Consider the following 12,828-nt stretch of genomic DNA (forward strand, 5'->3'; position numbering starts at 1 on the left):
TTATGGTGCAGTCACGTGGCCTAAGTTTAAACGAAAAACTGAATCAGTTCTCCAATTTTTTTGTTTTTATTTATTTATTTAAAAATAGTCGATTAAGTGTATGGCGTAGTACATGATGCCTACTGTGCGTTGTATTACTTTTACGAGTAATACAGCAAAACCTAGTGAAAGGGACATTAGGTAAAAGTTGAACGGCTAGTATATTTAGGGTAACAAGCATATTCAAAAAAAAAAATAATAAAAAATAAATATTATTATTATTATTATTAGCCACGTGGTGCAAGGAAGCCTGATACTTTTACTGTACCAGCCAAAAAAAAAAAAAAAAATTCTGGTGTACCCTGAGAGAGAGAACAAGAGTCAGAAGTAGAAGGGAATCACCAAGAAAAAGAAGAATGATGATATCCCGTTCAGGTTAGGTGTGTCAAGCCATTAATCATCAGGTGTTGAGCCCCTGGAGTTGCAGCAGTTTATCATAGTATTAATTTCCTCGAAATTGGATTTCATACCAATAATATGGAAATTTACCGGAAATTAATCAAAAATAGGATTTAAATATTTTATTATTATTATTGTTATTAGCACTATAGGGACTCACATCTGGTGAGTATGGGCTTGGCACACCCAGGATCCTGAGCTGTGGATATCATCATTCTTCTCTTTCTTGGTGATTCCCTTATCTCTCTCTCAGGGTAACTCACATTTTTTTTTTTTTTTTTTTGGCTGGTACAGCATAAGCCGTAGGCTTCCTTGCACAATATGGCTAATAATAATAATAATAACATGGTGCAAGGAAGCCTGAGTATTATGCTGCACCACCCAAAAAAAGTTTGAGTACCCTGAGAAGTAGGAGGTAATCACCTTTTTAAAAAGGAGAAGAATGATGATATCCAGCTCAGGATCCTGGGTGTGCCAAGCTCATACTCACCAGATGTGAGCTCCTGGTTTATAAGTAATAATACTACAGAACACATGCTTCTGATCGACATTTTATTGCTACACATAATGCTTTAAATGCATGTTGGCATAATGCTTTAAGATACATTTCATAAGATACTGATGCAGAATGCAGAAAAGTATTTTGTTTAATTTTTTAACGTGTTTTTATCATTTTTTTTTGTATCACTGTGTACGTATTATTAAATTTTTATACTTTATGTAAATTACTTTTTTTATATTACAGAAAAGTAATACAATGTCTAGATAATGATATAAAAATAAATTTAACTTATTAAATTTATAATAATCCATTTACTAAGCACAAAAGAAAGTGATGGGGTAGTAGGTGGGATTTACCACAAGACATTGATCTAGGGAGCACTGTAAGGGCACCAAGTGGCACTGTTTATTTTTTAGAGGCACAAATATATTGCATTGCCTCTGGGCACCATATATCCTTGCAACTCCTCTGACAGAGGATCAATTCCAATAGTCAGACTTGACAATCTTAACAGACAACTGATTGTAGAGATCAATCTTAGTTTGCATTATAGGTAAGCAGAGCATAACCTCTTGCTGCATCAAGTTCAAAGACTTACATGCCTTATATTAGTATTAGCCATATAGTGCAAGTAAGCCACAGGTGTTTTTTGCGCTAGCCAAAAAAAAAAAAATATATATATATATATATATATATATATATATATATATATAAAGAAATAAAAAGAAAATAAACAATTTATGTGTTTTTGTCATGTAAATAACCATTCAGCTGATCTTGCAAGTTCAACAAACTGTCAGCCTGAAGTTTTTTGTCTAGTAGACAACAGACTTAAAAATTGTTAAAATTTACCCAGAGATAAATTTTATCCATTTTTAAGAAGCTCTGTCTTTTTTGAAGTGCGTACTTTGGACATCTAAAAAAAACGGACACCTTAAAAGTCCAACATTCCAAGCATTAAAAAGTCCAGCATTCCAACTGTTGTCTTGCAGTTGACTTATACAGTAGGATTATGAATCCCTATCTCTACAAATAAATGTTCAATAGCATTCGCAAATTTATATGATGCTCCACATATTTGAATACAAGCTAGTCTATATTTTAAGAAAGTGAGGAGCATAAATATGAGACAATCCTAACAAAGCCTTTACTTTGTGAAGACCTTAAAATCTTCAAGACCTTCACACAGTAAAGGCTCTGCTAGTAGGAGAAAAAAAATCATCAAATAATTTAATCATTCTGAATAAAACTGTCAGAACTATTAATATTCTTGGTAATTGTACTTTTCACAAATTTACTTATATCTAACATGATCTGACTTAACCAATATCGTTCAAGTATGAATTGAGATGGAGTACAATATGCACCTTGTGATATGGCATAAGTCAATTGCCCCTTGGTAGCACAGTGGGTATAATCATTGTTCTCCCCACACCGGGTAGAAAAAGACCTGAGTTTGAATCCCATCATTGATGTGAGGAATTTTTATGGGTCTTTTTTCACAATGTGGCCAAGTTAGTCAGTCTCAGGTGAGGTTAGCATGGTTCTCTACCCCCCCCCCCCATTTTTTTGTCTAGTAGACAGCAAATCGACCACGGAACACATGCAATATACAGACGTATTATATATGTCACGATATGGCCTAAGTTGCTGATGTGCCTATAAACCCTACTACAACCTTACAAGTCAAGAAAATAGTACATCTGCAACAGGTATCACCCCAGTTTCCACAGTTGAAATTCCAACTAGTATGTGTGCCCATAGTCATAATCTCAGGGAATGCCATTCTTTAATAGAGAAGTAACTGATTACCCTTGTTTCAGAAGGCAGATTCAGAACCAGCCATATTGAATTCTGTGTCTGTCAAATGTTCCACGAGCACTGTCAGATAATAGCAATTGGATGAAGACAAAATATCATTTGGTATGCATATCTTTATTAAATTTCCATCTCTACTACATACAATGGCTTCAAGTACAGACTCAGATAGAGGTTTGTTGGTAGATCCCGTATCATTGTTTGTCATCCAGACCATCACAAACCGGCGCCTCCGTAGCCAGGTGGGAAGGAGCAGCAGTGCGTAGCACACGCTTCTTGATTAGACCGGGGTTCGAGCCCGTCACCACCAAATACGGAGGATGCGGAAAGGTCATTCAGGGAATGACCACCGCATATCCCGGAGCAATATGGCCTTAGTTGCTAATGCTCCTAAAAACCAAATAACAACAACAACCATCACAAACCAGTGTATTGTTTTCTAGTTTTGTGTTCTGCTAAGTCTTCAAGACAACATTTGTTTATTTATTTTATGTTTATAAACAAATAAACATTTGTTTGTTTGGGTGAAATTAGATTTGGTTTTTTTTTGGCTGGTGCCATATAATCTTGCTTTCTTGCATCATGTGCCTTTACTAATGCTATTATTTCTTGTGCTTGTTGTATCGCAATATAGCCAAGTCATTGTTGCCTCTAATTTGGTTGCACTTTGTCCATGTCATTCTGCCCAGAAGACACAGTGTTAACAGTGGAGTTGTAGTGAATCCAGAGACCTTCGGCAAGAATTGGCCACCCCTTTTGGAGCAAATTACAGAAATTTTAAGCTACCTTGAGTTCTAGAATCTTGTCTTAAAACTACAGTAAAAGTCCAGAAATCTAGTATTTGATTATCTGAAGAATCCAGTGAACTGCAATGTGAGTAGGTTAGCGAACATGTACATAGTTCTCCCCCCTCCCTTAACACTTGGAGTCACAGAATAAAAATCCTTATCATGTTTGAACTTTGAAATAAATACAGTAACATACAATACATACAGTTGTTTTATAATAAGGCACATATGCTTTCTGTAATTAATTTATGGCATCAGTAAGTATTATGTTAGATGGTTATAGGATTGTCTCCTGCTATCTGTGGGCAAAAATTAACAACTCATTGATAATTAGGTGATAGGAAGTGAAAAGAGGCTTTCAGTCACATGGTTGAAGCATTGGGTTGACAATGCATTTTAAATGTAGTTTGTAAACAGGATCTGCATAGTAACCTTTAACCATTTTTATTTGATTAAGTGAAAAATAAATATTCAAAGATTTATGAGCTGATTGGGTGGGGTGGGGTTTATGGTTTTATTGGTGCATTAGGAATAAAGGCTATTGTGCATCAAGACAAGGTAATAAATTGCCAAAAAAAAAATCTAGTAACCCTTGAAAGAGGTTACTTGTTCAAAAGGTTGTATATGTATAAGGGTAAAAAGGCAGTGCATAGATTAAAATATGTATATGTATAATATATATATATGTATATAAATTAATAAATTGTAAAAATTTAAAAACAGCTGACACATTGCCATTGTCGGCTGAAATCTGACTGAGTGTGTGACTCAGCTGAATGGTTAAAAGCGGTAAAACATGTATCATTAAAATCTCTACAGTCAGTTTAAATATCTTTTGAGATAAACAGTGTCACAGGACTCGCACATATGAGGGTCATCGGCCCTCAGACAAAAGGGAATGCTCAGATGAAGTCTGACTGGGTGTGTAAGGCTCAGCCACATGGTTAAAAGCCGTAAAACATGTATCATTAAAATTTGTACAGTCAATTAAAATATGTGTGAGATAAAGTGTCACAGGAATCACATATATGAGGGTCCTCAGCTTGGAGAAAAAAGAATTGTGTCAGATGACTGTATTGTATGCAGAGCCATGCAAGAACAACTTCCTCTTTATGATTCCTCTGCAGACTAGACTGCTACGTTTCAATTGCAGGCTTTAGCTGATGTAATTTATATGTTGTCCATCAATTCAATTAATCCTGCAATTGGGAGTATATCCTATTGTGTTTTATTCACTTGTAGTCTGTGTAGGAACTGAGAAGCCACGATTATTCATAGGGACTGCTGATTTTGCAGTGGTATGAGCCATATCCTGTCCCCTAATCATAGTTTGGGTAGGTATCCAGTCTAAACCAATGTTGAATTTATGTTTACAGAGAGATTGCATCATTTGTTGAATCGAGATAGGACTGGATGAGTAATATGTCCCATTGTTGATATGGCCTGTAATATGCTAAAAGAATTTGTATATGTAATAAATCATTGGTACTGGCAAGTTCTTATGTGATACTGGCCGACTTTATAGTGTGCAGCTGTGCATTGTATATATGAGTTGATGATAGCATTTATAGTGTGTTGTGGAGCTTGGTTCACATGTACGTTTCTAAGTAGGTGCAGACAGGCTAGGGGTGCTGGGGACCGAGGTATCTGAATCTTGCAAGTCTGTCCAATTCATTAAGTATCGGTTTAGATTCTGGTCTTAACTAATGATTTTAAACAAAGTTAATTAATAAATAAACATAACATTTCAATTTCTGTTGTAAATGCCTTGTAGAACATGTAAATCAGCCTGTGAACACACATTACAGATATGCTATATAAATCATAGTAATAACAACAGCTAATTACTCATTAGATCCAAAGGTAAATGGATTTCTGGATATTTATATTAGCTGGGCTTGAAAGTTTTCATCCACAAGGTTCCAGGCTGTCACTCATGACCTCTTCTCTACTGGATGTTAAGCTTGAGAGAGCAGAACAGTATGGACATAAGGCAAACAAGTAGTGGCAACAAAAGCAACCCCAGGGGCTCACATCTGGTGAGTATGGGCTTGGCACACCCAGGGTTGCCGACCGGGCTAGCTGGGTGGGTAAAGTGCCTGCCTGGCAACCCAAAGGTCGCGGGTTCGATTCCCGCCTCGGGCTTGGATCAAAGTACTGCAAAAACCTTGGGAGGTGCATTATGGCCACAGATGCCTATGCGCCAACAACTACCAAATAAAAAAAAAAAAAAAACACCCAGGGTCCTGAGCTGGATATCATCATTCTTCTCTTTCTTGGTGAATCCCTTCTACTTCTGACAATTGTTTTCTCTCTCTGTCTCTCAGGGTAATTCCAATTTTTTTTTGGCTGGTGCAGCATAAGCCTCAGGCTTCCTTTCACTATATAGCTAATAATAATAATAATAATAATAATAATAATAAGTCAGCTTCCTTCAGTCATAGTAGGTCAGACTCAAAACTTTTGACCTGGTGAGGGTGAAGACAGTAATACAACAGTAAAGATGTGCTCCTTAAAAATCATAACAAACCATCCATTGGGAAGTCCAGTGGTTGGTTCATTATGATTTTTTAAAGAGCAGAAAAAGGGCTGTTTGTATATCTCATCAGAGGCCAAGAATATGTAATTTCACTTGTGATTTATTGCTTTTCTAAATATTGTATTTATGATGGTCATGGTAACATCTTTCAGCTGCCACAGTAGTGGCAAAACATAATTTAACTTGGGTTAATTTGTGTGTAATCAGTTAAGTACAGTCATCATACACAGACCATTCAGAATTATCTTTATAGATATGAAGAAATTTCTGAATAAAAATATTTGAAATATATTTTTATTTTTTTAAATTAATTATTTAGAAAATTCAGATGTACTTAATACAGTTTTTTTTATTGTAGATTTACAAGTCTTAAGTTAATATCTCAAGATTTGTTCTTGTAATTACTTTAGAAAAACCTGCATTAACTAGGTGAGTATGAGTTAAGTTTCTGTAGTAATTGAAATATGATTAAAATATTGTTTGGTATAATGTAAAAGAAAGAAAAAATAAAAAAGAAAAAAAAAACGTGTTGTGAGAAAAGTTTTTATTGTGTTTTCTTCAAACTTTTTTTTTTTTGGAGGAGGCTGAGGATCAGGGCTACTGTTTTACCCTACATAAAATTAGTTTTTTTTTCCTTCTTTTTTTAAATTAGGAGGGGCTTTTTTCAGAAGCTACTCCCTTGGATGTGTCCCTGAAAAAAAAAAAAAATAATAACTACTCCTGTATATTGTAATTCTGATTAATATCTTAATGAAAATAATTTTTTTAATAAACCACTTTAATATAAATTTAATGTAGCTTAACCACTCTCATATCAGTTCTTAGGCATAAATCAATTTTATAGTGATTTATAGAATTTTGTTTAAAGTAATATTGTTTCACATCAGATAGTCATTCATTTTTTGACTAAAAGTTTTGCAAAAAGAACTTTTGATTCAAAAACTTAATACGTAGTAGGGGTCAACTTTGTCTGTAAGATAGCATCAACCCTTCTGGGCATATTTGTATTTTTTACCTACTTCCAGTAGGTATCTTCTAGAATTCACTTCTATTTCTCCTGAAAAGCAGCTACCAGAGAAAGTTCATCAAAAGTGGGTTAATTTTATAGACTGCAGCCTAATTAGGCACCAAAATTCATCCCACGAGTGTTTTCGGTGGGGTTGAAATCAGTCCATATTTTAAGTGTCATTGTCTGTATACTGTGTTGTGCCGATACTGATGTCCTCTTTCTGTAGTATTATCACAGTATAGAGATCACATAATTGCCTAAAACAGTCAAGATGGCTATAGACTTTGTAGTTTTAGACACTGTTACCAAGAGATTAACTCCAAAATCAGCAGAAACAGCACCATACCATTAAACTGCCTCCATCAAACTTCATAGTGATGATTTGCACCTGTACAAAGTGCGTTTTTGTACAATCACAACATTGAAACAGGCTCTCAGAATAAAAAAATTGTGTAGCGAGATTCATCACTCTGTAGAATCTCTTGCCACTTGTCTTAAAGTCCATGACATCAGGAACAACATCACTTCAAATGTCATTTTGCATTGCTGACTGCGGAGCAATATTCCCTGGTTGCTAATGCTCCTAAAAACCAAATAACAACAACAACATTGCTGACTGTAATATTAGGCTTATGCACAGCTGCCCTAGGCTCTGCTGCTATCTCTATGACTTACTGATGGATGTTCCTGTTGCCCTTTAGGCCTGTTCCTTGGTGGCTTCTGTAGATCAAATGTACAAGACACAAACTACCCTCTTTATGGTTCCTTAAACATGTTTCATGAGTTTGCGAGGCCATCCAGATGTTTTTCTAATTGAAATATAAAGTCTTCTATCTTTGAATAATATTTGCCACAGTGCATTTTGAGAGATTCAGTAAGTTGCAGTTGCATTCACAGAAATGTTACTGATATGGCAGAAAACCAGCATCCTGTGTTGAAAGCTGTTCTGGTCTGTGACCCATACCGCTGGTCCTACTAACATACAGCTGCTGCACAGGCAGAGCCATTAGATCTGTATTGGTATGCCTTAGCCAATATGCATACATGGGGAATTTTGGCACAGCACATATTCTTGAAGTGGTGTCTGAATACTTTTAGTCATAGAGTGTAAATATATTTTTTAACTTTTGCAACCTTTGTAGTGAGATGTGCAGTGTTTGCCATGCCGGGAGTGCTTTTTTCATCTGACACTGATAGGTTTGATAAGTAATCTTCACTTATAGGTTGAATTTTTCATATGCTATGTAATAAAAAAGGTTTGTGTTTGCCATGCCATTTTTAACTATACCCAAAGGTGTCATAAATTTTTTTTATGTTAATATTTTGGCAGCAATTGAAGATTTTGTTTTTGCAATAATTGCGCAATAGTGTGGTATATAAGTGTTTCTGGTGTTCATATAAGTTTTATTTTATTTTATTTTTTTGCAGTACAACATGTGTAACAAATGAAGGTGTAAGTTACCTCCATATTCATTCTGCTATGTCTGTGGATATTTTATGGATCTGAAGCAGGTGAAGCATAACATTGTTAGTTGCACCAATCTTTATGAAGCCTATTTAGCAATGTCTATCAGTGTCAGAGATGGATGCTACTATGAGTAAATAAGGCATGTTGTAGGCGCCTCATTTCTATTGTATAGTTTGAGGGATGGCTTCGTGGTAGTTGTGTGTGCCTTTTGCTATATTTTGAAAATGGTGAGAGCCCACAAACCATCATGATGACTGCTACTTTTATATGATAGATATGTTAAAGTTTAAAAAGTCTGTGGATCAAAATGCTGTAGTGTATTCCAACATGTGATTCTCTGTTTCCTTGGTGCCACATAGCAAAAACCTTACGATTCAGACGATGAATCTGGTGAACGATGAACAACGAAAAACAATGAATCTGGTGAACAGGGTGAGATTACACCTCAGATGCCTATTTGAGTGAAGTGCTACATTCTTTTAATCATCAAGAATTGGATGACAGAGAGGGATTTGAGTCTAACTGAATCTAATACAAAGCTCCTGACATTTAAAAGAGTGGAGTCTGTTGGATTCCAGCTGCAAGACATGAATCTTTTTACCACAATGTATAGAAAAAAGATATGTCCTTTATGCACTGTTGTGTAATCCCTGTGCTATTGTTTTGGTTTAATTGGTCTTTATGAAGAAATTGATATTAATCACGATCCGGAAGAGCTGGGTCTTTTCGTAAATAGTTCAAGTAAAAGCTTGAAAGCTGTGTTGCTTCACAGTGGTAATATACAACCAGTCAATTCTTGCTGTGCACACTGTTCACATCAGAGAAGACTACAAAATGCAAAGTATACATTAGAGAAGATCAAGTATAATCAGTGTACATAGAATATTATGCCTATGGGGGGATGTCAAGATTTCAGTGTTCCTTCTGGGTTTACATGGTGGATTCACTAGGTTTCCTTGTTTTCTTTGCCTCTAAGACAACAAGCTGGTAGAGAATGGTCTGCTGAAATTGAGTTGTAACCTGGTACACACAGTTTAATAAACAATCCTTTAGTTTCAAGGATGAGTCCTGCTTTCATCACTCCATATCAAGCTGGGACTGGCTAAACAATTTGTTAAAGCATTGGATCCTCAAGGTGACACCAAGCATATGCAATGTGTGTATATTCTTGGTGTGGCATACATTTTTGGTCCACAAGTTATGCAAATGTTGGATTCACAAGAACTGGAAGACAAAATGACTGATGCTGAGTGAAATGTTGACAATTGTTGTTTGTTAACATTAAGAGTGAAAATTACAAAGAACTAGTTGACAGGTTGATTGGATATTTTGGAAAATTGAAATGCAGAATGTTAATCAAGTTCCATTAGTTGTACTCTCAATTGAATTTTTTTTTTTTTTTTTTCAGATTAACTCAAGGGATATTAGTGAAGAGCGTGGGGAGGAGATTCCACCAGGTCCTTGATCAGTGGAGAAGAGATACAAAGGAAGATGGGATAACGCTATGATGGGAAATTATATCTGGTTCCTGGTTTGGGAGGATCCCATTGATCACAAAATACAAATGATATTTTTGGGAAAACTTTTTTTTGATTTACAGAGAAGCAGATTTTTTATTTTTTAATTTGTGATATTTTTAGCTTGCTTACTTGTGGTAAAAATTAATACTCTATTCTGTACAAAAGTTAAACATCATTAATTAGCCTGATATAGTATTATAACTTATTTACATTTCTTTCACACCTTGATAAACTGATGCTGTGCAGAATCGGCATACACTAATTCAGAAGAAAGACTGTGAAATGTGCATAAACAGAACTTTTTTTGAAAATTTTTTATGTAATAATGTAAAATATGTAAATATTGTAAAATTTTTTATATAATATTGACTAACTAATTCTCCTAGGGGACTTAAACACATTGAAAATGCTTCATTTTTGTTCAGAAAGTGTTTTGATACTAATGGTTTTCCCATTGGTATCAAATAATGGGGAATTGGTATCAATTACACATAGCAATGGGTTATTCCACTGGTATCAAATAACGGATAATTGTTATCAATAGGTTACCCCCCATTGGTATTCTTGTATTTGCCATCAGGGCAAATGAGTGAATATTTTTATAACTTAAAATAAAAAGTACAATAGTACTCTTATTTTTTCAGTTATGAAGAGGATTTTTCATAGATTATCCATCCTCAAAGCTTTCATTAAAGCTTTCAATTATAAGCCATTGGTTAGCTATAGAAAAATCTTATGGTACTTATTTTTGAGGTCTCCAGTATACAGTTTGCCTATAAAGAATAAAAATCAATGGGACACCAGAATGACAAGTGCAATAAATGGAAACATGAAGGTTATGCCCCCAGAGAATGTCAGAGGTATGAAAATATTAGATCGAACTGCCTTTAAAAAAATTATTGACGTTCCTTTTATTTTTCTTGATGAATCAAAAGTAAACAGTGCTAGGAAAATACTAAAACCTTATCTCTTAAATCTGAGAAATCTAAAACATGTATGTGAAAATGGAAAAAGAAGAATTATATATTTAAATCCGGAATTACTTAAAACTTTTGATAGTTTTCAGGAAAAGAATAAAGAAACTCTTGTAAGCCTTGGCATTGATGCCAAAAATGTACTGTGGAAAGAACTGCAAATTGATTATGAGAATTGGAACGCTGATCAAATCTTAGATGCAGTATTACCCTCTAACCACAGAGCTTTTGATTATAGAGTTATTGGCCATATTTTGCAGTTAAAATTAAAAGACCACCTTGACGAATACAAACATCTGATTGGCCAAGTTTACTTAGATAAAAATCACACGATCTCTGTTGTTATAAACAGAGCTAATATTGACTCAAAATATATAAATTTTAAGATGGAATTGTTAGCTGGTGATAACAACATGATTGTTAAAGTTTGCGAATATGGTGTTAAATACACATTTAACTTGTCGCTAGTTTATTGGAATCGACATCTTTCTGCAGAACGTATGAGGATTGTGTCTATGTTAAAAACTTATGATGTCCTCTATGACGTATTTGCTGGAGTTGGACCACTTGCTATTCCTGCAGCTAAGAAAAAATGCACAGTTTTAGCTAATGATTTAAATCCAGAAGCTTATAAGTGGTTATGTTCAAATGTCAAAGTAAATAATGTGGAGTCATATTTAAAAACGTATAACATGGATGGCAGAGACTTTATTAAACAAGTGATTAAAAAAGATTTGCTGGAACAGTGGACAAAGGAATGTGTTACAGAAAGAAAAATACACATTGTGATGCATCTACCATTTCACATTGCCGACTTTTTAGATGCATTTCGAGGACTTTTTGCCAATAATTATGGCCAAATAAAAGATCAAGAAATGCCAATAGTTCATTGTTATTGTTTTACAGATAAAACTGAAAAGTCTGCAATGTGTAACGAAGCACAGAAACTAGTGGAAAATGGCCTAGGTTGTAGTATTGATTTATTGAAAAAAGATATTCGTTATGTGAAACAAGTGTCTGCTGATAAAGTTATGATGCTAGTAACATTTGTCATTTCCGAACCTATCTTAGTTGGGGAAATATCCAGAAGTAAAATAGAAGAGCCGGTTAGAAAAAAAATTAAAATTTTGTAAATATTTTGTACATAGTTTATTGAATAATAAATCTATTCAGTAATGCTACCAATGTTTTGTTTTATCTTTAGTATAATATTAGTAAACATTTCAGTCCTAATATACAAAAGATTTATTAATTTCATGTTTGAAAGAACAAACATTCTGAAACTTGTTGTTATTTGGTTTTTAGGAGCATAAGCAACTAAGGCCATATTGCTTCGAGGATATGCGGTGGTCATTCCCTGACCTTTCTGCATCCTCCGTATTTGGTGGTCACGGGCTCGAACCCCGATCTAATCAAGAAGCGTGTGCTACGCGATGCTGCTCCTGCCCACCCTGTGCCTCCATAGCCAGGTGGGCAGGAGCAGCAGTGTTGTTGATTATACTGGGGTTCGAGCTCGTGACCACCAAATACAGAGGATGCGGAAAGGTCACGGAATGACCACCTCATATCCCCGGAGCAATATGGCCTTAGTTGCTAATGCTCCTAAAAACCAAATAACAACAACAACAACAATCTGCCCACCTGGCAATGGAGGCGCCCTTCTGAAACTAATAGATTTACAGTGAGCTTCCAGATTTCAGTAAAAATTTTGAAACAGAGTGGAAAAACTGATGAATAAATGAAGAATGTTAGATTGTGGGGGTGCCTTGCAT

At 34.9% G+C, this 12,828-nt stretch overlaps 1 long non-coding RNA gene and 1 pseudogene across 1 annotated transcript; both read left to right on the forward strand.

The window, feature by feature from the left end:
- Window positions 1–10,045, forward strand: LOC150078731 (uncharacterized). The gene is made up of 3 exons (XR_016547516.1): window positions 1–180; window positions 6,444–6,514; window positions 9,971–10,045. It is a non-coding gene; the product is annotated as an uncharacterized LOC150078731 (long non-coding RNA).
- An 842-nt stretch (window positions 10,046–10,887) lies between these two features.
- Window positions 10,888–12,189, forward strand: LOC150078732 (tRNA (guanine(37)-N(1))-methyltransferase pseudogene; annotated as a pseudogene).
- Window positions 12,190–12,828: the final 639 nt, after the last annotated feature.

Source organism: Mastigoproctus giganteus, chromosome 10, assembly GCF_048544385.1.
Source record: "Mastigoproctus giganteus isolate SK-2022 chromosome 10, ASM4854438v1, whole genome shotgun sequence".
Taxonomy (NCBI): Eukaryota; Metazoa; Arthropoda; class Arachnida; order Uropygi; family Thelyphonidae; genus Mastigoproctus; species Mastigoproctus giganteus.